Source organism: Bufo gargarizans, chromosome 5 (genome assembly GCF_014858855.1).
Source record: "Bufo gargarizans isolate SCDJY-AF-19 chromosome 5, ASM1485885v1, whole genome shotgun sequence".
NCBI lineage: Eukaryota > Metazoa > Chordata > Amphibia > Anura > Bufonidae > Bufo > Bufo gargarizans.
Window position 1 is genome coordinate 460,212,604 of NC_058084.1, and position 26,707 is coordinate 460,239,310.

Genomic DNA, 26,707 nt, shown 5'->3' on the forward strand with positions numbered 1-26,707 from the left:
GAGGAAGAGCAAAATAATCAGTGACATCAACACGTTACTGCTGACCCCCTCTCCACCCTGTCGGGGACTCTACTTGTATAAGTGTTTGATAGAACAGGTTCTGTAGACATCTATGTGGAATCAGCTGATGACAGTGTAAAAGGAGTGCACTCTTTCACGCTACAGTAGGATCTTGGGCCTCTGCACAGTTCTTTATACCTGGCGCTAACATCGACCTGTAAAGCTGAGTTCACACTTGAGTTATTTGGTCAGTTTTGGCCCCGTGACTGCCCAAATAAGTGATGTGTGCAGTGATTCTAAGAGCGACACCTGTCATCTGCGCGTCATACTGACTCACAGTATTGTTTCACTACCACAGCAGACTCCCTATGCGTGTTACTGCAAGGCACAGTGTTCTACACCACTATACAGGCTCTCTGCAGCCAGGAAGTAGCCATTTTTAACGTGATTCGCCGCAAATAAATTTGGATCGAATCAAAATTTTCCCAAAAATTCAGCGAATTGGCCGAATCAAATTTTTTACAAATTTGCTCATCTCTACTCCTCACCAAACCGGAAATACCAGAAATGTGTTAGGATAAACTTGGTGATTTTTAGCAAGTAATATTTGTAGCCTCAAGATAAACCTGGCAGGTGATGAGGCCATCCTCATATGGGATGTTAGGATATAATGATTCCACATCTATAGTGGCTAGGATGGCACCATTAGGGAGGAGACCTATGTTTGATAGTTTTTTCAGCAGGTCAGTGGTGTCCTGGAGATAGCTGGTGGTATTTATTACTAGTGGTTCAAGGATGCCCTCCACCCAGCCTGAGATTTTTTCGGTGAGGGTTCCCACACCAGAGATAATGGGCCTCTCTGGATTCTAGACCTAGAAGCTTTGTAGATTGTGCTGGTAGGCTTTTGATGATTTTTCTTAACTCCCTTATATATTTACGAGTTGGGTCCCCTTCTAGTTTGGTGTAGTATTCTGTGTTGGCCAACTGTGTCTATGTGCTTCCTTCGTGTAATCTGATGTATTCATGAGGACTCTAGCACCCCCTTTAGGCTTAATGATGATCTCCTTGTTATTAAGGGAATGAATGGCCCTTCTTTCTTGGATACTAATGTTAAAGGTTTCCTTTCTTTGTATGTCCATCATTGCTTCTTTTTTAAACATGGAAAAAAGAAGCTTGGAAAAAGAAGCAGCGTGCAGAATCAGCGCTGAATCTCCTATTGAAATGAATAGGAACAGAAAAAAAAACTGCTCCAAGTAAGTCCATGCGGTTTTTGTGCATTTTCCCGCACATTCTTTGGCACAGATCTGCTATAAAAACCTGAAGCTGAAAATTCTGCTTTGTATTGAAGTAAACACCCTTTGGTAAAAAAAAAGAAGCGTAAAAAAAACACATTAAAAACAATTCAAAAACCGCATAGAGGATATGTGTATTTTTGGGCTGAAAAAAAGCATGCGGATTCCACCCTGATTTTTTAAGCGTATTTTTCAAAATCAGTTGCATGAACTGGCCCTTAGAGAGGACTGGTCACCTCTCTCCTGACATATCTGCTTTAGTAGCTGCTTACATCCACCATATAATACCAATTCTGGAGCACCTGTTCTTATGACTCTATGTTGCACCATTCCTCTATTATTTCTGGTGGAAGTTTATGAATAAAGAAAAAACTGGGTGTTAGCAGTTGGTGTTATGTCACTGCACAGTCTGACTGACTGCACTGACTAGATAGTGTCAGACTGTGCAGGGACACAACTCCCCTCCCCCTTCCCAAACTGATGACACCCATCTGGACCTTTATTCATAAACTTGTAGCAGAAATAACAGCTGAACAGCACAATATAAAGTCTAATATAGACATGTCAGGAGAGGTGGCACAGTGAACCTCTGCCTTCTCCATTAATCTATACTGGACCTGTCTTCTGCCTTCTACATTATTCTATAGATCTATGCCCTTTACTTCTAGACCTGATCTCTGCCGTCTACATTACTCTGTTCTGCTCCTTCTAGACCTGTCCTCTGTCTTCTACATTACTCTGTTCTGCTCCTTCTAGACCTATCCTCTGTCTTCTACATTACTCTGTTCTGCTCCTTCTTGACATGTCCTCTGTCTTCTACATTACTCTGTTCTGCTCCTTCTAGACCTGTCCTCTGTCTTCTACATTACTCTATTCTGCTCCTTCTTGACATGTCCTCTGTCTTCTGCATTACTCTGTTCTGCTCCTTCTAGACATGTCCTTGTTCTTCTACATTACTCCTTGCTCCTCCTTCTAGACCTGTCCTCTGTCTTCTACATTACTCTGTTCTGCTCCTTCTAGACATGTCCTCGGTCTTCTACATTACTCTGTTCTGCTCCTTCTAGACCTGTCCTCTGTCTTCTACATTACTCTGTTCTGCTCCTTCTAGAACTGTCCTCTGTCTTCTACATTTCTCTGTTCTGCTTTTTCTAGACATGTCCTTGGTCTTCTACATTACTCCGTGCTCCTTCTTCTAGACCTGTCCTCTGTCTTCTACATTACTCTGTTCCGCTCCTTCTAGTCATGTCCTCTGTCTTCTACATTACTCTGTGATCCTCCTTCCAGATTTTCTTCCACATTGCTCTAAGTTCTCCTTTCTAGACCTGTCCTTTTCCTTCTACATCATTTTTTGTTCCTTCTTCTAGACCTGACCTTGCCTTCCACATTACTCTGTTCTGCTCTCTATATATTGTGGGGATTTGCTCTGGTAGATACGGTAAGCGGATGCAGTACAGAGTCAAAGGCAAGTTCTTAACGCAAAACTTCAGTGTTTATTCCCACTTGAGGCAAATGCACAAAACAATGTGTTACTTTGCACTCTTGGTGTTTACTTCACGCACAATGGAAAGTTCATATAAGACAAGTCACCTTGATGTCAGTTCTGCCTCCAGCATTCCACGACAGGCTTTAGGGGGCCTGTTTCCTCGGCCCATGGGTCTCAGCCCTCCAACCTGGCACCAAGCCCCAGATCCCAACACAGAGATCCTGCTGCTGAGTCCAGCTGCCTATTTATGGACAGCCAGGTGCTGCCAAAAACCCGGACCGACAATTAAAATCCAGTCTGGTATTTGACCTCACCTGGCTGCAAATCAGCCCAGCAGCACATGCTGGGAGGAAAATACCTGTTTTCCCAGACCATTCCCCTCACTGTGTCACAATATTTTATAGTTCTGTATCCCTACTTCTAGACCTGTCCTCTGTCTTCTACATTATTCTATAGATCTATGCCCCTTACTTCTACATTACTATGCTCTGCTCCATCTAGACCTGTCCTCTGTCTTCTACATTACTCTGTGCTCCTCCTTCCAGATTTTCTTCCACATTGCTCTGAGGTCTCCCTTCTAGACCTGTCCTTTTCCTTCTACATAATTTATTGTCCATCCTTCTAGACCTGACCTTGCCTTCCACATTACTCTGTTCTGCTCTTTCTATACCTGTCCTCTACCTTCTACACTAGAAGTATGCAGTTATATCTCAGGCAGACACATAAATTCTTACAGGTGTGGTCTAATTAGACGCTGAATCTTGCCACAATAGAGTGTAAAAGTTCCTCCCCTGCTGCCCTATAAAAAAGCCTTTCAGAGGCTACTTTTGGATGAGAGATCGTTGACTGCTAGTAATTCTTCCACAAAGAACTAGACTTTTTGCTCAGCTTGCAGACTTTGAGATGGTGCGCATCATTGGATTGTGAGAAGCAGGATCGTTGTTTCAACAAATTGCCCACAATCTAGACCAGTGATGGTGAACCTTTTCACACTGAGTGCCCAAACTGTAACCCACATATTTATCACAAAGTGCCAACACGGCAATTTAACCTGAATACTACAGTCCAATATAGGATATCTTACATGTGCTTTATCATTTAGCTATAATAGCCTTCCTACATTCAGTGTGCTGCTTGTGCTGTTCCAGGGTGCAGGTGCCCACAGAAAGGGCTCTGAGTGCCGCCTCTGGCACCCGTGTTATAGGATCGCCACCACTGATCTACACTTTAGCAGTGGTTACATGAGGATACGCACACATGGTAAACAGGCCGTGGATGGCCCAGACAGACACCAGTAGAGAAGATGGTTTGATCCACTGACAAGCACAAGCACAACCACAACCACAGTTTTTTTGTCCAATGTCCAGTCACAGGTGGCCCCTTTATTACACACCCCTGTCTCTGCCCGGACCATTTCCAGGTGCATGGCAGAAGGAAACTTGGTGTCATTGTACCTTTTACGTTTCCTGCTATTGACAGCCAGCCACTGTCACCTTTATTTTCAGCAGCGTTGTAAACTAGAAACTTGAACTGCTACAGACTGGAACTGTACTATCTTTAGTGATGAATCCAGGTTCTGGCAGGGATCCCACAACGTTCGGGTTCTAGTATGGAGGCCTCGTGGTGAGCTCTTCAGTCCTGACTTTATTGTGGAGCAACACACTGCCCCAACTGCTTGTGTGATATTCTGCGGAGCCATTGCATACGAGAGTTGGTTACCCCTAGAAGTCCAAGGATATAACTACTATAATACTGCTCCTATGTACAAGAATATAACTACTATAATACTGCTCCCTATGTACAAGAATGTAACTAATAGAATACTGCTACTATGTACAAGACTATAACTACTATAATATTGCTCCTACAGTCATGTGAAAAAATTAGGACACCCTTTGAAAGCATGTGGTTTTTTGTAACATTTTTAATAAAAGGTTATTTCATCTCCGTTTCAACAATACAGAGAGATTAAAGTAATCCAACTAAACAAAGAAAACTGAAGAAAAGTCTTTTCAAGATCTTCTGTAAATGTCATTCTACAAAAATGCCTATTCTAACTGAGGAAAAAGATAGGACACCCTCACATGTATTCCCTCTTAAATTGGCTCAGATCTCACACAGGTATATCACACCAGGTGCACATAATTAGTAGATCGTTACTCTGCATGTTGAATGAGGCTTGCCCTATTTAAACCTCAGACATTTAGTTTGGTGTGCTCCTGACTGTTGAAGTGAGAGTGAGCACCATGGTGAGAGCAAAAGAGCTGTCAGAGGACTTCAGAAAAAAGATTGTAGCAGCCTATGAGTCTGGGAAGGGATTTAAAAAGATCTCAAAAGATTTTGAAATCAGCCATTCCACTGTCCGGAAGATAGTCTACAAGTGGAGGGCTTTCAAAACAACTGCCAACATGCCCAGGACTGGTCGCCCCAGCAAGTTCACCCCAAGAGCAGACCGCAAGATGCTAAAAGAGGTCTCCAAAAACCCTAAAGTGTCATCTCGAGAACTACAGCAGGCTCTGGCTACTGTTGATGTAGAAGTACATGCCTCTACAATCAGAAAGAGACTGTACAAGTTTAACTTGCATGGGAGGTGTGCAAGGAGGAAACCTTTGCTTTCCAAGAGAAACATCGAGGCCAGACTGACATTTGCCAGAGATAAAGTTGACAAAGACCAGGACTTCTGGAATAATGTTCTTTGGACAGATGAGTCCAAAATTGAATTATTTGGACACAACAGCAGAGGACATGTTTGGCGTAAACCAAACACAGCATTCCAAGAAAAGAACCTCATACCAACCGTGAAGCATGGAGGTGGAAGTGTCATGGTTTGGGGCTGCTTTGCTGCAGCAGGACCTGGTCAGCTCACCATCATAGAATCCACGATGAATTCTACTGTGTATCAGAAGGTGCTTGAAGAACATGTGAGACCATCAGTTAGAAAATTAAAGCTGAAGCGGAACTGGACCATGCAACATGACAATGACCCAAAACATACTAGTAAATCAACCAAAGATTGGCTGAAAAAGAAGAAATGGAGAGTCCTGGAATGGCCAAGTCAAAGTCCAGATTTGAATCCCATTGAGATGCTGTGGGGTGACTTGAAAAGGGCTGTACGTGCAAGAAACCCCTCAAACATCTCACAGCTGAAAAAGTTCTGCATTGAGGAGTGGGGTAAAATTTCCTCAGACCGATGTCGAAGACTGGTAGATGGCTACAAGAACCGTCTCACTGCAGTTATTTCAGCCAAAGGAGGTAACACTCGCTATTAGGGGCAAGGGTGTCCTATCTTTTTCCTCAGTTAGAATAGGCATTTTTGTAGAATGACATTTACAGAAGATCTTGAAAAGACTTTTCTTCAGTTTTCTTTGTTTAGTCGGATTACTTTAATCTCTCTGTATTGTTGAAACGGAGATGAAATAACCTTTTATTAAAAATGTTACAAAAAAACACATGCTTTCAAAGGGTGTCCTAATTTTTTCACATGACTGTATGTACAAGATTATAACTACTATAATACTGCCCCTATGTACAAGAATATAACTACTATAATACTGCCTCCTATGTACAAGAATATAACTACTATAACACTACTTCCTATGTACAAGAATATACCTACTATAATACTGCCTCTTATGTACAGGAATATAACTACTATAATACTGCACCTATGTACAAGAATATAACTACTACAGGGAGTGCAGAATTATTAGGCAAGTTGTATTTTTGAGGATTAATTTTATTATTGAACAACAACCATGTTCTCAATGAACCCAAAAAACTCATTAATATCAAAGCTGAATATTTTTGGAAGTAGTTTTTAGTTTGTTTTTAGTTTTAGCTATTTTAGGGGGATATCTGTGTGTGCAGGTGACTATTACTGTGCATAATTATTAGGCAACTTAACAAAAAACAAATATATACCCATTTCAATTATTTATTTTTACCAGTGAAACCAATATAACATCTCAACATTCACAAATAAACATTTCTGACATTCAAAAACAAAACAAAAACAAATCAGTGACCAATATAGCCACCTTTCTTTGCAAGGACACTCAAAAGCCTGCCATCCATGGATTCTGTCAGTGTTTTGATCTGTTCACCATCAACATTGCGTGCAGCAGCAACCACAGCCTCCCAGACACTGTTCAGAGAGGTGTACTGTTTTCCCTCCTTGTAAATCTCACATTTGATGATGGACCACAGGTTCTCAATGGGGTTCAGATCAGGTGAACAAGGAGGCCATGTCATTAGTTTTTCTTCTTTTATACCCTTTCTTGCCAGCCACGCTGTGGAGTACTTGGACGCGTGTGATGGAGCATTGTCCTGCATGAAAATCATGTTTTTCTTGAAGGATGCAGACTCCTTCCTGTACCACTGCTTGAAGAAGGTGTCTTCCAGAAACTGGCAGTAGGACTGGGAGTTGAGCTTGACTCCATCCTCAACCCGAAAAGGCCCCACAAGCTCATCTTTGATGATACCAGCCCAAACCAGTACTCCACCTCCACCTTGCTGGCGTCTGAGTCGGACTGGAGCTCTCTGCCCTTTACCAATCCAGCCACGGGCCCATCCATCTGGTCCATCAAGACTCACTCTCATTTCATCAGTCCATAAAACCTTAGAAAAATCAGTCTTGAGATATTTCTTGGCCCAGTCTTGACGTTTCAGCTTGTGTGTCTTGTTCAGTGGTGGTCGTCTTTCAGCCTTTCTTACCTTGGCCATGTCTCTGAGTATTGCACACCTTGTGCTTTTGGGCACTCCAGTGATGTTGCAGCTCTGAAATATGGCCAAACTGGTGGCAAGTGGCATCTTGGCAGCTGCACGCTTGACTTTTCTCAGTTCATGGGCAGTTATTTTGCGCCTTGGTTTTTCCACACGCTTATTGCGACCCTGTTGACTATTTTGAATGAAACGCTTGATTGTTCGATGATCACGCTTCAGAAGCTTTGCAATTTTAAGAGTGCTGCATCCCTCTGCAAGATATCTCACTATTTTTGACTTTTCTGAGCCTGTCAAGTCCTTCTTTTGACCCATTTTGCCAAAGGAAAGGAAGTTGCCTAATAATTATGCACACCTGATATAGGGTGTTGATGTCATTAGACCACACCCCTTCTCATTACAGAGATGCACATCACCTAATATGCTTAATTGGTAGTAGGCTTTCGAGCCTATACAGCTTGGAGTAAGACAACATGCATAAAGAGGATGATGTGGTCAAAATACTCATTTGCCTAATAATTCTGCACTCCCTGTATAATACTGCCTCCTATGTACAGGAATATAACTACTATAATACTGCCTCCTATGTACAAGAATATAACTACTATAATACTGCAACTATGTACAAGAATATAACTACTATAATACTGCCTCCTATGTATAAGAATATAACTACTATAATACTGCTCCTACGGTATTTACAAGAATATAACTACTATAATACTACTCCTATGTACAAGAATATAACTACTATAATACTGCCTCCTATGTACAAGAATATAACTACTATAATACAGCTCCTATGTACAAGAATATAACTACTATAATACTGCTCCTATGTACAAGAATATAACAACTATAATACTGCTCCTATGTACAAGAATATAACTACTATAATACTGCAACTATGTACATGAATATAACTACTATAATACTGCCTCCTATGTACAAGAATATAACTACTATAATACTGCTTCTATGTACAAGAATATAACTACTATAATACTGCCTCCTATGTACAAGAATATAACTACTATAATACTGCTCCTATGTACAAGAATATAACTACTATAATACTGCCCCCTATGTACAAGAATATAACTACTATAATACTGCAACTATGTACAAGAATATAACTACTATAATACTGCCTCCTATGTATAAGAATATAACTACTATAATACTGCTCCTACGGTATTTACAAGAATATAACTACTATAATACTACTCCTATGTACAAGAATATAACTACTATAATACTACCTCCTATGTACAAGAATATAACTACTATAATACTTCCTCCTATGCCACCTTCTCATTCAAAGAGTTTTCTTTATTTTCATCACTATGAAAATTGTAGATTCACACTGAAGGCATCAAAACTATGAATTAACACATGTGGAATTATATACATAACAAAAAGTGTGAAACAACTGAAAATATGTCATATTCTAGGTTCTTCAAAGTAGCCACCTTTTGCTTTGATTACTGCTTTGCACACTCTTGGCATTCTCTTGATGAGCTTCAAGAGGTAGTCACCTGAAATGGTTTTCACTTCACATGTGTGCCCTGTCAGGTTTAATAAGTGGGATTTCTTGCCTTATAAATGGGGTTGGGAGCATCAGTTGCGTTGTGGAGAAGTCAGGTGGATACACAGCTGATAGTCCTACTGAATAGACTGTTAGAATTTGTATTATGGCAAGAAAAAAGCAGCTAAGTAAAGAAAAACGAGTGGCCATCATTACTTTAAGAAATGAAGGTCAGTCAGTCAGCCGAAAAATTGTGTAAACTTTGAAAGTGTCCCCAAGTGCAGTCACAAAAACCATTAAGCGCTACAAAGAAACTGGCTCACATGCGGACCGCCCCAGGAAAGGAAGACCAAGAGTCACCTCTGCTGCGGAGGATAAGTTCATCCGAGTCACCAGCCTCAGAAATTGCAGGTTAACAGCAGCTCAGATTAGAGACCAGGTCAATGCCACACAGAGTTCTAGCAGCAGACACATCGATAGAACAACTGTTAAGAGGAGACTGTGTGAATCAGGCCTTCATGGTAGAATATCTGCTAGGAAACCACTGCTAAGGACAGGCATTAAGCAGAAGAGACTTGTTTGGGCAAAGGACACAAGGAATGGACATTAGACGGGTGGAAATCTGTGCTTTGGTCTGATGAGTCCAAATTTGAGATCTTTGGTTCCAACCACCGTGTCTTTGTGCGACGCAGAAAAGGTGAACGGATGGACTCTACATGCCTGGTTCCCACCGTGAAGCATGGAGGAGGAGGTGTGATGGTGTGGGGGTGCTTTGCTGGTGACACTGTTGGGGATTTATTCAAAATTGAAGGCATACTGAACCAGCATGGCTACCACAGCATCTTGCAGTGGCATGCTATTCCATCCGGTTTGCGTTTAGTTGGACCATCTTTTTTTTTTCAACAGGACAATGACCCCAAACACACCTCCCGGCTGTGTAAGGGCTATTTGACCATGAAGGAGAGTGATGGGGTGCTGCGCCAGATGACCTGGCCTCCACAGTCACCGGACCTGAACCCAATCGAGATGGTTTGGGGTGAGCTGGACCGCAGAGTGAAGGCAAAAGGGCCAACAAGTGCTAAGCTTCTCGGGGAACTCCTTCAAGACTGTTGGAAGACCATTTCAGGTGACTACCTCTTGAAGCTCATCAAGAGAATGCCAAGAGTGTGCAAAGCAGTAATCAAAGCAAAAGGTGGCTACTTTGAAGAACCTAGAATATGACATATTTTCAGTTGTTTCACACTTTTGTGTTATGTATATAACTCCACATGTGTTAATTCATAGTTTTGATGCCTTCAGTGTGAATCTACAATTTTCATAGTCATGAAAATAAAGAAAACTCATTGAATGAGAAGGTGTGTCCAAACTTTTGGTCTGTACTGTACATAAATATAACTACTATAATACTGCTCCTATGTACAAGAATATAACTACTATCATTTTGTCTCCTAAGTACAAGAATTTATTTATTTCTCCTAAAGGGAACCTGTCATCAACTTTATGCTGACTGTACTGAGGACAGTATAAAGTAGTGACAGAAATGCTGATCTCAGCAGGTGTGTCAGTCATGAGCTAAATGTAAGTGGTTGCCAAGAACCAGCATCTTAATCATTGCAGCACAGGTCCTAGAGAAGAGTCAAATCTACCTGAGAAGAGTCCTGGTTATTCATGGCTTCCTGCTCTCCTGCCCACCTTGCTGATGACTGACAGTCTTCTACCTAGTTTTCTCCCTTTCTCTCTAGGAGAGAACTGTCAGTCATCACCAGATGGGCAGCAGAGCAGGAATCCATGAATAACCAGGACTCTTCTCAGGTAGATTTGACTCTTTTCAAGGCCTGGGCTGCAATGATTAAGATGCTGGTTCTTGGCAACCACTTACATTTAGCTCATGACTGACACACCGATGAGATCAGCATTTCTGTCACTACTTTATACTGGCCTCAGTACAATCAGCATAAAGTTGATGACAGGTTCCCTTTAGGAGAAATAAATAAATTCTTGTACTTAGGAGACAACATTATAGTAATTATATTTATGTACAGTACAGACCAAAAGTTTGGACACACCTTCTCATTCAAAGAGTTTTCTTTATTTTCATCACAATTGAGATCAGCATTTCTGTCACTACTTTATACTGCCCTCAGTACGGTCAGCATAAAGTTGATGACAGGTTCCCTTTAAATAAATGTATTATTAAAAAAAGAGCTGAATATTCACTTATTTGTCTGTACACTTTGAGATATTTTATTTGGTTTAACAAAGTGTGTGAAATTTCTCTCAGCCAAACCTGGATCGGTGTGAGCTTTCCAAATGCAAGTTTTTGGCAGCCTGTCTACTTTTTTTTGGATCTCGCATTCTCCTGTACAATCATTTTTAAAGGTGAATTTGCAGTTTGAAAAAGAGTATCCCTTTAATAATCGGCTGCTTATCTGTTTTATTGTAAACAAATCATTTGCAATTGTTTTTGGGAGCGATTCCCGGAGCTCACATTGTGTGTTCTTTGGCATTTTTGCTTCATTCTCTGTTTGTTGATATTGGATTGTTTTACTTCTCACTGTTATTATGATCCGACATGATTCGATTTAACAGTACACAAAGCCGTTTGTGAGCGCTGCCGCTTGCTGAAAGACACATACGGGAAGAATACGATGTTCACATGGAGCTTCCATTCCTTCTCGTAACATAGAACTGTTTGACGCTCGTTACAGGAAGTATCTTTTTAAAATAATTAAAATTCTAAGTGTGATTCAATGTAACTAACATAAAGGTGAACTTACAATAAGGCGATGTACTCGTTCAGTGGCATTTTTTAAGATTGCAATATACTCATTTTGGGCTAAAAATCATTTTTTCAATTGTTTATTTAAAAATGTTCAGGCATTTTTGAGATACAGGGGATAAAAATCATTCTATATCCAAGCTGTTACTTTCTGTGTAATTTGAATCCCATTATCTGATGTCTCATGTGTACATTTATTTAAGCCATATTCTTATCAGTTTGATAAGAATTGAGTTATTTTGAGTGTTTATGAGGTCAGAAGATCTGAAATAAGAGCTGCACATGAACCTTCAAATGATGGGATTTAGTGATGAGCAAACTGGGTACGGCCAGCTTTGTCCGAACCTTGTTCGTTCCTGTGCATAAGTCATATGTTAAGGAATCAATAGCTCCATACTTACATATAATGTGGCTCTTCCAAGATGGAGCCCGGTAACTTGACACTTGTTTTCTGCAAAGTAAAGTAATTAGTAGCGCATTCATTAATGCATTACATTACAAATACGAAACCGGGTTTGTTGATGCGCTCCACAATCATTAGCAAACCTGCGTTTGGATTTGTAAAGTAATACTTTAATCCCTGAACGCATAAGGCCATTCAATTGTATTGAGCAGGTTAATGTTGTGAGCCCGCACTATAGGCAGCACAGGCACCCGGACGCAATGATGGGGAATGGCGATCACACCAAACCATGTAATTTAACCCCCCAGATGTTGCGATCAACACAAAACACGGAATCAGTGAGGTAAAGAAGAGGGATGCGGTTCCCTCTGCCTTTCCGATCGGAGCCCCCTCAGTAAAATTGTGGGGCTCCGATCAGTTACCATGGCAGCCTGGGTGTTGCTGAAGCTTCCTAGGTCTGTCATAGTAACCTCCCCGCTAAGCTGTGCACGGGGAACAGCTTATCAGGGAGTGCTTCAGAATCCCATTCACCTGAATAGATCTGTATTAGAGTGAATTGGACAAGGGATTAAAAGATCCCAGGTTCTAGTGCCCAAGGGAGCTTAAAGTTATTGTTTACATTTTTTTTAAAATATATACACTCACCTAAAGAATTATTAGGAACACCGTACTAATACGGTGTTGGACCCCCTTTTGCCTTCAGAACTGCCTTAATTCTACGTGGCATTGATTCCACAAGGTGCTGATAGCATTCTTTAGAAATGTTGGCCCATATTGATAGGATAGCATCTTGCAGTTGATGGAGATTTGAGGGATGCACATCCAGGGCACGAAGCTCCTGTTCCACCACATCCCAAAGATGCTCTATTGGGTTGAGATCTGGTGACTGTGGGGCCATTTTAGTACAGTGAACTCATTGTCATGTTCAAGAAACCAATTTGAAATGGTTTGAGCTTTGTGACATGGTGCATTATCCTGCTGGAAGTAGCCATCAGAGGATGGGTACATGGTGGTCATGAAGGGATGGACATGGTCAGAAACAATGCTCAGGTAGCCCGTGGCATTTAAACGATGGCCAATTGGCACTAAGGGGCCTAAAGTGTGCCCAAAAAACATCCCCCACAGCATTACACCACCACCACCAGCCTGCACAGTGGTAACAAGGCATGATGGATACATGTTCTCATTCTGTTTACGCCAAATTCGGACTCTACCATTTGAATGTCTCAACAGAAATCGAGACTCATCAGACCAGGCAACATTTTTCCAGTCTTCAACAGTCCAATTTTGGTGAGCTCGTGCAAATTGTAGCCTCTTTTTCCTATTTGTAGTGGAGATGAGTGGTACCCGGTGGGGTCTTCTGCTGTTGTAGCCCATCCGCCTCAAGGTTGTGCGTGTTGTGGCTTCACAAATGCTTTGTTGCGTACCTCGGTTGTAACGAGTGGTTATTTCAGTCAACGTTGCTCTTCTATCAGCTTGAATCAGTCGGCCCATTCTCCTCCGACCTCCAGCATCAACAAGGCATTTTCGCCCACAGGATGCCGCATACTGGAGGTTTTTCCCTTTTCACACCATTCTTTGTAAACCCTAGAAATGGTTGTGCGTGAAAATCCCAGTAACTGAACAGGATGTGAAATACTCAGACCGGCCCGTCTGGCACCAACAACCATGCCACGCTCAAAATTACTTAAATCCCCTTTCTTTCCCATTCTGACATTCAGTTTGGAGTTCAGGAGATTGTCTTGACCAGGACCACAACCCTACATGCATTGAAGCAACTGCCATGTGATTGGTGGACTAGATAATCGCATTAATGAGAAATAGAACAGGTGTTCCTAATAATTCTTTAGGTGAGTGTATATATACACAGTGCCTTGCAAAAGTATTCACCCCCTTTACTTTTTTCGTATTTTGGTGCCTCACAACTGGAATTAACATGGATTGTTTGAGGATTTGCATAATTTTATTTACAGAACATGCCGACAACTTTGAAGATTTTTTATTAATTTTTTATTGTGAAGCAAACAACAAATGGGACAAAATAACAGAAAAAGTCAATGTGCATAACTATTCACCCCCCTAAAGTCAATACTTTGTAGAGCCACCCTTTGCGGCAATCACAGCTCCAAGTCGCTTTGGATAAGTCTCTATGAGCAGTCGCCACATCTTACCACTGGGATTTTTGCCCGTTCCTCCTTGCAGAACTGCTCCAGCTCCTTCAGGTTGGATGTTTGCGCTTGTGACCAGCAATCTTTACGTCTGACCACAGATTTTCTATTGGATTAAGATCTGGGCTGTGACTCGGCCATTCCAACACATTTACATGTTTCCCCTTAAACCCGTCAGGTGTTGCTTTAGCCGTGTGTTTGGGGTCATTGTCCTGCTGGAAGGTGACCCTCCGCCCTTGCCTCAGATCACACACAGAGTGGTACAGGATTTTATATATATAAATACAGTTGCAAGAAAAAGTATGTGAACCCTTTGGAATTTTATGGATTTCTGCACAAATTGGTCATAAAATGTGATCTGATCTTCATCTAAGTCACTATAATAGACAATCACAGTCTGCTTAAACTAATAACACACAAAGAATTAAATGTCACCATGTTTTTATTGAACACACCATGTAAACACTCACAGTGCAGGTGGAATTTTTTTTTACTTATGTACAGGAATGAACCGGATTTGGGCGCAGCGGGCTGAACCCCGGTTCTCTACTCGCTAATAGAATAAAAAAAAATATAGAAAGTAACAGTTTGTTGGAAATAGACAGATTTTTTACCAATATATCTTGGAAATGGCTGAACATTTTAAATAATACGGTCAGGGCCTGCCTAGGGATTTATGGCCATTCCGTCTTTAATGGGCAGGGCTATTAGTTACATAGAGTGAGTGTAGGGTAAATTTAACCCATCCCTGCCCTGATTTGTTCTGTTGTGTTGGAAGTATGTTGAACAATTGTAGGATTTTACTAATATATATGACGTAAAGTCATGATTTTATGAAAGACACGGAGGCGAGTATTGCTTAACTCTTTCTTTACTGAAACACAGCAGCAAAGAAGATAAACATTCCACCAATGAGGATATAGTCCCTCCCCTTAGATCCCCTATATAGGGACCTCCTTCACACCACATCTTCCTCTTTCTTTGCTGCTGCAGTTCAGTTGAGTATCTCACTACAGCCCTCTTGGGTTGTGTGGTGTTTTTCTGTATTTTGTATTTGGCAGTATAAGTTCGGTAATATATATATATATATATATATATCTATTGTTTATTTCATATACAGTATATATTTTATTATTTTCTTGCGTCCCTCCTTCGGCTCTCCATCTACCGGTGCTTTACAGACGTTCCCCGTAGGGAGAGGAGGTCCCCCTCCCCTACTCAGTCGAGTGTTCCTCCTCCGTTTTTCCTTTTATTAGCAGTATATTAAAGGTTAAGCTTTGTAGGTGGCTATTCTGTCAAAATGAGAAAAACGCAATCATCCCCAAAAATTGCCCAAAAGGTGTCTGTAGCCTTTAAATTAAAATCTCAATGCAAATAAAATATAAAACGTAAAAAAAAAAAATATTATAAACATGGGCAATTAATGCAATCCCAGCAACGGCACAGAACAGACGTTCCAACCTGAACTTGCCGAGGCTAAACGCTACAAATATAGTTGTGATAACCCTGAAGACGTAATACCTTTATTACGTTGACGCGCTCTTTAAAGCCACTCTTAAGTGGAAATATACATTTTGAAGATAGCGCCACATTCAGTAGACATAAGCATATTTCATTGTCACTTTGTATTTGGGATGATAAGGACTTGGCGGTGCTCCACCAGCACACACTGTCTTATCAGATCTAATGCTGTTTCTAATCATCCTAAAGTGCGGGATTAGAAGCAGCTGCCGTCTGAGCCAGCTTTTTTATGAATGTATTTTCCCAGGTCCATAGAGTAAATCCCTACATCCAGCCGGGAGCTGAAGGCTGAAGAAAAGCAAACTTTCTATGGGAAATGCAAGGGCGAATGTGGAAAAGCGGAAAGAGGCTGAGTCCCACATCACTGAGTAGTGAATTTGTAAATTTTTCTGGCATAGCTTAAGTTGATGGCCCTTATTTTAGTTATCACTTTCAGGTACTTACCTGTTCATTCAGCAGTGGGGTGCCCGGCCTCTCTGTTGAGGCACAGTTGAGATCAATCGGCCTATCAGGAAGTTGCAACCAGCTCCGCTGACAGTTGGGCTGGTCGGCCTATCAGGAATCAGGAATGCCGAGCCAATTAGGCTCGGTGACGGCGTCACATACTTCCTGTCAGTGGGAGACTTAAACAGGCGGATGCTGAAAGGAGGTGCCTGCCTCACTAGATTGTATTGTACTATTGTTTGGATTCCTGATATTCTGTCTTTTGGATTGTTCCTGACCTCACTCCTGACTGCTGACTATTCCCCCGACGTTATCTCCTGACACTGACCCCCTCTGGTATTTGACTATGTTTGTATCTTGTGTTAGTTCTGACATACAGTATTTTTCTGATTTGGACTCTGGCCTAATTTTGACTTAGCTTTTGGATTCTGATCTGGTCCTGGTTTTGTCTGTCTGGTTTTGACCTGTTTCTGTCTGACTATTCTTTTACCCCACTAGGTTTAGGCCCCTGCACTTAGTCAAGTCAGGGACCGTCGCCAAGTTGTGGGCCACCATTTAGGGAAAATCGGGCAAGAAGGTAGGGACAGTGTGTGGGTCATAGGCACAGCCCAACCTCAGAAGGGGCCCACCCAGGAGGATGACTCAAATATTTATTGTCAGGGCCCCCTTTAACAGTATTATACAATGACATAATGTACAGTAACAGTATATAGAGTGACACGACATATATAATATACGTGTAGGAAACAGACTGAGCAGCTGCCAGGCGTGGTTTGGTCTTCACTGGTCACAGGAATGGGGGTTGCACGGAAGTAGGGGGATGCAAAGAAGTTACTGGGGGGAGGGGGTATTCAAAAGTTTGGTGTAGGGCCCAGTCATTTCTAGGTATGCCACTGGTGCAGTTGGAGAATATTGCTGCACTGTTCTCTATCCCACATAACAATCCCAAGATTTGCCGACCACTAGTCTTCATGAGAAGAAGCAATGTGAAGTATATAGGGGTCACTTCTTGGCAACTCAATTCTTTGGTTGCGGTGTACCAGTTTGCCAAATCAGTTTGTTCTTCAACGAAGGATTATTAATTTTTCTATTTTTTTTTCATTGATATAACACCAACATATTACGCATAAATGGATTAAGATAATAATATAATCACCGGCCACATGGACCCTTGACCAAAGGGCTAGCAGTCTGAATATTAAGTTAACCTTTTTTTTTTCGGTATGTAGTAGGAAACCAAAAAGCCTCAAACCTGTGTATGGCAGGGCGTAATAGGTTGCTTGTCAGTAAAACACACTAGTATCATATAAATGATCTGAGGACCACAGAGGACTAAAAAATATTTAAGTAAAGTCTATAAAAAGACAATAAAGATTAAAACTTAAAAAAATCCCCAAATATTTAAAGAAAAATAAATAAATAAATACATACAGTGAGGAACAGAAGTATTTGAACACCCTGCGATTTTGCAAGTTCTCCCACTTAGAAATCATAGAGATGTCTGACATTCACATAGTAGGTGCATTCCCGCTCTGAGAGACAGAATAAAAAAAATTAAAAAATCAGGAAATCACATTGTACGATTTTTAAAGAATTTCTTTGTCTTGCACTGCTGAACATAAGTGTTTGAACACCTGAGAAAATCAGTGTTAACATTTGGTACAGAAGCCTTTGTTGGCAATTACAGAGGTCAAACGTTTCCTGTAGATCTTGACCAGGTTTGCACACACTGCAGCAGGGGTTGTGGCCGACTCCTCCACACAGATCTCCTCTAGATCTGTCAGGTTTCGGGGCTGTCGCTGAGCAACACAGAGTTTCAGCTCCCTCCAAAGATGTTCTATTGGATTTAGGTCTGGAGACTGGCTAGGCCACTCCAGAACCTTGATACGCTTCTTACGGAGCCACTCCTTGGTTATCCTGGCTGTGTGCTTCGGGTCGTTGTCATGTTGGAAGACCCAGCCACGACCCATCTTCAATGCTCTGACTGAGGGAAGGAGGTTGTTGCTCAAAGTCTCACAATAAATGGCACCATTCATCCTGTTAATACAGTGCAGTTGTCCTGTCCCCTTCACAGAAAAGCAGCCCCAAAGCATGATGTTACCCCCCCATACTTCACAGTAGGGATGGTGTTCTTGGGATGCAACTCATCCTTCTTTTTCCTCCAAATACGACAAATGAAATTTCTACTTTGGTCTCATCTGACCACATGACTTTCTCCCCGGCCTCCTCTGGATCATCCAGATGGTCATTGGCAAACTTCAGACGGGCCTGGACATGTGATGACTTGAGCAGGGGAACCTTCTGTGCAATGCATGATTTGAAACCATGACGGCGTAGTGTTCTACCGACAGTGACCTTGGAAACTGTGGTCCCAGCTCTCTTCATGTCATTGACCAGCTCCTCCCTTGTAGTTCTGGGCTGATTCCTCACCTTTCTTATCATCAGTGATACCCCACGAGGTGAGATCTTGCTTGGAGACAGTCGTCTTTAGCCTCTTCCATTTTCTAACAATTGCTTCAACAGTTGATCTATTTTCACCAAGCTGCTTGGCAATTGCCCCATAGCCCTTTCCAGCCTTGTGGAGGTCCACAATTTTGTCTCTGGTGTCTTTTGACAGCTCTTTGGTCTTGCCCATGGTAGTAGTTGGCGTCTGACTGACTGTGGGGTGGACAGGGGTCTCTAAAGAGCTCAGACAGGTGCTTCTAAGTTAGATTAATGAGGGGAGTAGAGGTGGACTTTTAAAAGGCAAAGTAACAGGTCTTTGGGAGCCAGAATTCTTGCTGTTTTCAGGTGTTCAAATACTTATGTTCAGCAGAGCAAGACAAATACATTCTTAAAAAATCATACAATGTGATTTCCAGATTTTTTTTATTATTTGGTATCGCTGCATTCATAATCATAATCATAATCAATTTATTTGGCCAAATAAGTTTGCACTTACAAGGAATTTGACTTGGCAGTTGCTTGACAGACACAAACAAAACAGTACAAGGACAGACAGTACGGACAGTGCAGGACAAGGACAGTATGTAAGTTTTTGTGGCAATAACCCTTATAATAAATTAGTCTGGGGATTAGCTTAAAAAAATTCTTCAAGTAACCCGCAACTCTTTGGTCGCTACACGTTGTTCTGGGACTGGTGCAACATATGGTAAGTGGCCCATCTTGCCATCTTGGAATTGTTGGAAGACGTCCATGTACATGGCCGTGCTCAAAAAATATTGAACCCATTATCCACGTACTCAAATGACGACTGTTGGTGCGGCTCTTGTGAATTTTCTGTGTGCTTATTGTTCTGTGCATTAAATCTTTCAAGACCCTGGGAATTTCCGTGTTTTTCTTTTTTTACCCCCTGCTTTCCTGGAATCATAACTTTTTTTATTTGTTTGTTCACCTAGGATTAGGACTTGTTTTTTTGCCGGACAAGTGGCACTTTCTAATGGCACCATTTAATATTGCATACAATGTAATGGGAAGCTGTCAAAAAATTCCAAATAAAGTAAAATTAAAAAGTGCGATTCCATCATAGATTTATGAATTTAGTTTTTTATGAAGTTCCCTATGCAGTAACACCGACCTGTGCCCTTCCTTCTCTGTGTCCGTATGATTACAACAATACCAAATTTGTATAGTTTTTATTGTGTTTTAATGCCCCTTTCACACAGGCGAGTTTTCCGCGCACTGAATCCGGACCCATTCACTTCAATGGGGCTGTTCAGATGAGCGGTAATTTTCACGCTTCACTTGTGCATTGCGTGAAAATCACAACATGTTCTATATTCAGCGTTTTTCACGCAACGCACGCCCCATAGAAATAAATGGGGATGCATGCATGAAAATCGCAAGCATCTGCAAGCAAGTGCGGATGCAATTCGATTTTTATGCATGGTTGCTGGGAGATGATGTTAGTAAATTGATAAAAGTCAATTTACTGTATTATTTTCCCTTATAACATAGTTATAAAGGAAAATAATAGCATTCTTAATACAGAATGCTTACTAAAATGTTGCTTGAGGGGTTAAAAATAAAAAAAAAATTAGCTCACCTCATCCACTTGTTTGCGCAGCCGGCATCGTCTTCTTTCTTCTTCTTTCAGGACCTGCAAAAAGGACCTTTGACGACGTAATCCTTCTATCTTCATTCAGCAGGACCTGCGCTGACGTCACCACGTGGTGAGGGCGATTACGTCATCAAAGGTCCTTTTGCATGTCCTGAAAGAAGAAGAAAGAAGACGATGCCGGCTGCGCGATCAAGTGGATGAGGCGAGTTCATTTTTATAAATTTTTTTAACCCTTCAAGCAACATTTTATACTTGCATCTCCACCTAATGCATGGGTGCACAGAGCCAAGTTTCGCGGCCCCTAAGGCAGCTTATCCAGCGATCAGCTGTGTTTCTTCCTGGAGCGCCACACAGGGAAGGATGACATCTCCTGCCCCTGCACTGTAGCAGGAGTCTGGAGCAGGACGGGTCCCTGGCTATTGGTGAGAGTGGGGGAGATGAGGTAAAGGCAGGCGCAGTTTATCAGCGCTTCTGCCTTCTCCTCAAGGAGTGCTCTGCAGTTTTAACCCAGCGATCACGTGATCGCCAGATGTCTTGGGGCAGAGGGGCGCAGAGCTGCAGGGTCAGTAGAACCTGATCGGCTCTGCCCTGTACAAAGCCCCCCTTCTCCTGTAACTGGGGCTCCTTTGGATGCTCCAGTTACAGTGGAAATAGTACAAAAAAAGTCTGTGTCTCCCAATACCTTTCATGGACCTTTTGGGGACAAATTATGTGGCATATATATATATATATATATATATATATATAGAAAAAGAAAAACCACAGGCGGCACCACCTAGCGTACAAAGTGGGTGCAAGGTCCAAGCATGGCAGCAGGTGCTTACCCGATCATAGAGTTGAAAAAATTGGACGGCACTCCAAGCGTATCCTCAAACAATAGTGTTTATTCACCCATATGTGGCAAAGCGACGTTTCGGCTCCAACTGAGCCTTTCTCAAGCATTGGTGAACAGTTAGTGACGAGTATATAAAGGTGTATCACAATATAGTCAATGAAATTACATAATTGATACTTTACAAATAATGCCTATAGGCGATATACAAATGTGCAAAAAAACAGAACGTTCATATTACATAAAGTGACTAGTGCTTAAAACTGTTAACAGTATATCGTATAAAGTCATATTACACATAACAAACCGAAAGATACATAATTAATTGCACCTGCAACTTATCACCATCTCATTTATGTATAAACTTGAATGGTGACCATGTGCAAAACCTTAAGTGTTGATGAATAAAAACCTGATAGAGGGATGCGGCCCACGTATACTGTAGCGCCGATCGGCGCGTCCTGTGTGATCCAGTGCGCATGTCCCAACCTAACAACGTCATCAACAGGAGACACATGCGAACACCGATGACATCAGCAATCCGGTGTAGCCCGACGATGATTACGGAGAGCCACGCATGCGCAATACCGCTGTCATCGACTGGCAGCCATGTTACTAAAGGGAATCCTCTATGGACAATTATTTATTTGTTTATATTTATATTTTTATATTTACTACGGGGCCGAGAAACGTTCTGTAAGATCAGTTGCTATGGTTGCTTACCAATCTATTACAGGGGGGCTATGTCACCATCCTTTTCAAGACGATAAACATAGCACCATTGTTCCCACAAACACCCTCGGCATGTCAGTGCCGTCGGCCCTATGGGATCTTACCCTGCTTCACTTTTGCAACTGTGAGGGAGCTCCTCATAAAATAGAACGATGTCCATTAATGACAATCCCGGACCACGTAGAAGATAACTAAGTCAATCTCCCTTAGATTATAGCTAGGTGGGACATACGTCTGGACTCCACAGACTAAAAATCTATATAACTCAATAGAATAGTGTTCCTTGGGCTCATCATCCACTCGCAGGTTCATCCATCTTCCAAAGTATCGTCGGCATGGATATGTCTAAAAGGACAATAAAACTGTGTTAATTAAAGTGTCTAACAAAGATGTGTATAAATACATTTCTTATTTTTGTTTTTTCTTTTTTATATAAAACCAATGAATCAGTCTTACACAGAAGATAATACAGAGCGCACATCAATGTTATCAGAGGGCAAACTATCAAACTCACGTACCACCCCCATATCTATAATCGATGTTTAAACCCATTGGATGAAGGCTTTTTAAGGTTTGGATCCACTGCATTTCTTTTTTCTTTAGTAAAGCTATCCGGTCCCCCCCTCTCCTTAGAGGGGGGGACCGGATAGCTTTACTAAAGAAAAAAGAAATGCAGTGGATCCAAACCTTAAAAAGCCTTCATCCAATGGGTTTAAACATCGATTATAGATATGGGGGTGGTACGTGAGTTTGATAGTTTGCCCTCTGATAACATTGATGTGCGCTCTGTATTATCTTCTGTGTAAGACTGATTCATTGGTTTTATATAAAAAAGAAAAAACAAAAATAAGAAATGTATTTATACACATCTTTGTTAGACACTTTAATTAACACAGTTTTATTGTCCTTTTAGACATATCCATGCCGACGATACTTTGGAAGATGGATGAACCTGCGAGTGGATGATGAGCCCAAGGAACACTATTCTATTGAGTTATATAGATTTTTAGTCTGTGGAGTCCAGACGTATGTCCCACCTAGCTATAATCTAAGGGAGATTGACTTAGTTATCTTCTACGTGGTCCGGGATTGTCATTAATGGACATCGTTCTATTTTATGAGGAGCTCCCTCACAGTTGCAAAAGTGAAGCAGGGTAAGATCCCATAGGGCCGACGGCACTGACATGCCGAGGGTGTTTGTGGGAATAATGGTGCTATGTTTATCGTCTTGAAAAGGATGGTGACATAGCCCCCCTGTAATAGATTGGTAAGCAACCATAGCAACTGATCTTACAGAACGTTTCTCGGCCCCGTAGTAAATATAAAAATATAAATATAAACAAATAAATAATTGTCCATAGAGGATTCCCTTTAGTAACATGGCTGCCAGTCGATGACAGCGGTATTGCGCATGCGTGGCTCTCCGTAATCATCGTCGGGCTACACCGGATTGCTGATGTCATCGGTGTTCGCATGTGTCTCCTGTTGATGACGTTGTTAGGTTGGGACATGCGCACTGGATCACACAGGACGCGCCGATCGGCGCTACAGTATACGTGGGCCGCATCCCTCTATCAGGTTTTTATTCATCAACACTTAAGGTTTTGCACATGGTCACCATTCAAGTTTATACATAAATGAGATGGTGATAAGTTGCAGGTGCAATTAATTATGTATCTTTCGGTTTGTTATGTGTAATATGACTTTATACGATATACTGTTAACAGTTTTAAGCACTAGTCACTTTATGTAATATGAACGTTCTGTTTTTTTGCACATTTGTATATCGCCTATAGGCATTATTTGTAAAGTATCAATTATGTAATTTCATTGACTATATTGTGATACACCTTTATATACTCGTCACTAACTGTTCACCAATGCTTGAGAAAGGCTCAGTTGGAGTCGAAACGTCGCTTTGCCACATATGGGTGAATAAACACTATTGTTTGAGGATACGCTTGGAGTGCAGTCCAATTTTTTCAACTATATATATATATATATATATTTGTGGTCAGGGCGACGGTCCCTGGACGAAGGAGCTAGCGCCGACCTCTGGCTGGTTAATGCCGGAAGCCTGTAACGAGGATAGGCCTAAAAGGGGGCCTATCCTTAAGGAAGAGCTAAGAAAAGGGGAGGGAGGGAGGGGTACCTGGCTGCACGTCCCGTCCCTTGCACTCCGTGGGATTTATAGCCAAGGGGCGGGGCCCTTTGCCCCTCCCACAAATACAGGCTGCACGGCAGCCTTATCTACTTGTGGTCAGGGCGACGGTCCCTGGACGAAGGAGCTAGCGCCGACCTCTGGCTGGTTAATGCCGGAAGCCTGTAACGAGGATAGGCCTAAAAGGGGCCAAAAAGGAGACACAATCATACGGACAGATACTTATGGTACCGTTACAGGGCAAGAGAACAGAAAGCATTACGGATCTCTGATTGAGGATTTGGAACGTATCTAGCAACACATGACGACCTCCAACGCCCCATTCACCTGATGACATGAGGAGGTATCTGGTGCCTAGATGCTGCGGCGGCCGCCTCACTACGAAAGAAGTGTCCCGAGATGTCCTTCAGGTCCTGACCTAACCCCGCCACTAATGAGCGCACATGTGATATGAACTGGGGCGTCGACAACGGCCCCCTTTGAAGGGGAGTAGGGGACTAGCTGCTGCCGCCGCCTGCCGGGCCACAGACAACTGTCGCAGCACATTGACCGGGCACCAGTCGTTGTGCGAGGGGTAGAAAGAAACCAGGGTTGGAGGCCCTGTCTGAGTGGTCTTGGTAGACGAATGCTCAGTACAAACAGGTCGTGATGCCAGGTCAAGTGCTGCTTCTGGATATGACGGACGTTCCGGACGGAGGCGGTGAATTCCCCCGGACGAAGGAACCCGTAACACCCTAGATAAAGGGCGGCTTTAATTATGGTGCTAACCAAGGGCCCAAAAAGATCACCATCCAGAGCCAAGGACAACTGCCTGAACAAGGAGCCGGACATGGGTTGCCGGACCACCCGCCTACTTGCTTTCCCAATGCCCCGGAGCGTGGCCTAGATGGCCTGCGATGTAAAGAAAGAGATCCGGGCTGGTTTGTCCAACGTGAACTGATGTAGCACCCCCGCCAAATACAGGCGGATGGTATTGTGAGCGAGTCCGAGGTTGGCATGGCAATGCGCGATGAAGGCCATAATGAATGACAAGTCATCCACGCTGCCCTGTGGATGCCTCTCGGCAAATTTACTATACAGATTCCAGCCCGTACGATAGTTCCTAACTGTATTTTCAGACAGGCTCTGGTGCGACAGGTCCTTTGCCCTGCTGATCAATGATGTTAGTCCCACACCAGGACGCTGTATGCCGGAACGCCTGCCCCCGCTGCGTCTGCGGGTGGCAGGTTCAGAAAGAAGATATTGACGTTAAACTGGGACAGCGCATCAGCAGCAGTATTCTTGGAACCCTGAATGTGGGAGGAACACCACACCTGAGCAAAACAGGAACCCAACACCTGAGCGACTCAGGGAACATACCACCCGAGCGACTCAGGGAGCACACCAGACCTGAGCGATTCAGGGAGCACACCAGACCTGAGCGATTCAGGGAACACACCAGACCTGAGCGATTCAGGGAACCCACCAGACCTGAGCGATTCAGGGAACCCACCAGACCTGAGCGATTCAGGGAACCCACCAGACCTGAGCGAATCAGGGAACCCACCAGACCTGAGCGATGCAGGGAACCCACCAGACCTGAGCGATTCAGGGAACCCACCAGACCTGAGCGATTCAGGGAACCCACCAGACCTGAGCGATTCAGGGAACCCACCAGACCTGAGCGATTCAGGGAACCCACCAGACCTGAGCGATTCAGGGAACACACCAGACCTGAGCGACTCAGGAAACATACCAGACCTGAGCGACCCAGGGAACACACCAGACCTGAGCGATCCAGGGAACACACCAGACCTGAGCGATTCAGGGAATACACCAGACCTGAGCGATTCAGGGAATACACCAGACCTGAGTCGATTCAGGGAATACACCAGACCTGGAACGTTACCCCTAAGTGACCAAGGGGAGGCAGACGCCAGAGTGATTCAGGGAACCTGAACCCTGAGCCACTGAGGGAAGACATGACACATGCGATTTTGGGAACATGACACCTGTGAATTGGAGAAAACATAATCCTGAGTTATTCAGGGAAGACATGACACCTGTGACTCTTGGGAACATGACACCTGTGAATTGGAGAAAACATAACCTGAGCGATTCAGGGGAAACATGACACCTGCGATTTGGAGATAAACGTTACCCTGAGCGATTCAGGGGAGACATGACACACGCGATTTTGGGAACATGACACCTGTGAATGGAGAAACATAACCCTGAGCGATTCCGGGAATACTTGACATCTGCGATTCTTGGGGACATGACACCTGTGATTTGGAGAAAACATAACCTGAGCGATTCAGGGGAGACATGACACATGCGATTTTGGGAACATGACACCTGTGAATGGAGAAACATAACCCTGACCGATTTAGGGAATACTTGACATCTGCGATTCTTGGGGACATGACACCTGTGATTTGGAGAAAACATAACCTGAGCGATTCAGGGGAGACATGACACATGCGATTTTGGGAACATGACACCTGTGAATGGAGAAACATAACCCTGACCGATTTAGGGAATACTTGACATCTGCGATTCTTGGGGACATGACACCTGCGATTTGGAGAAAACATAACCTGAGC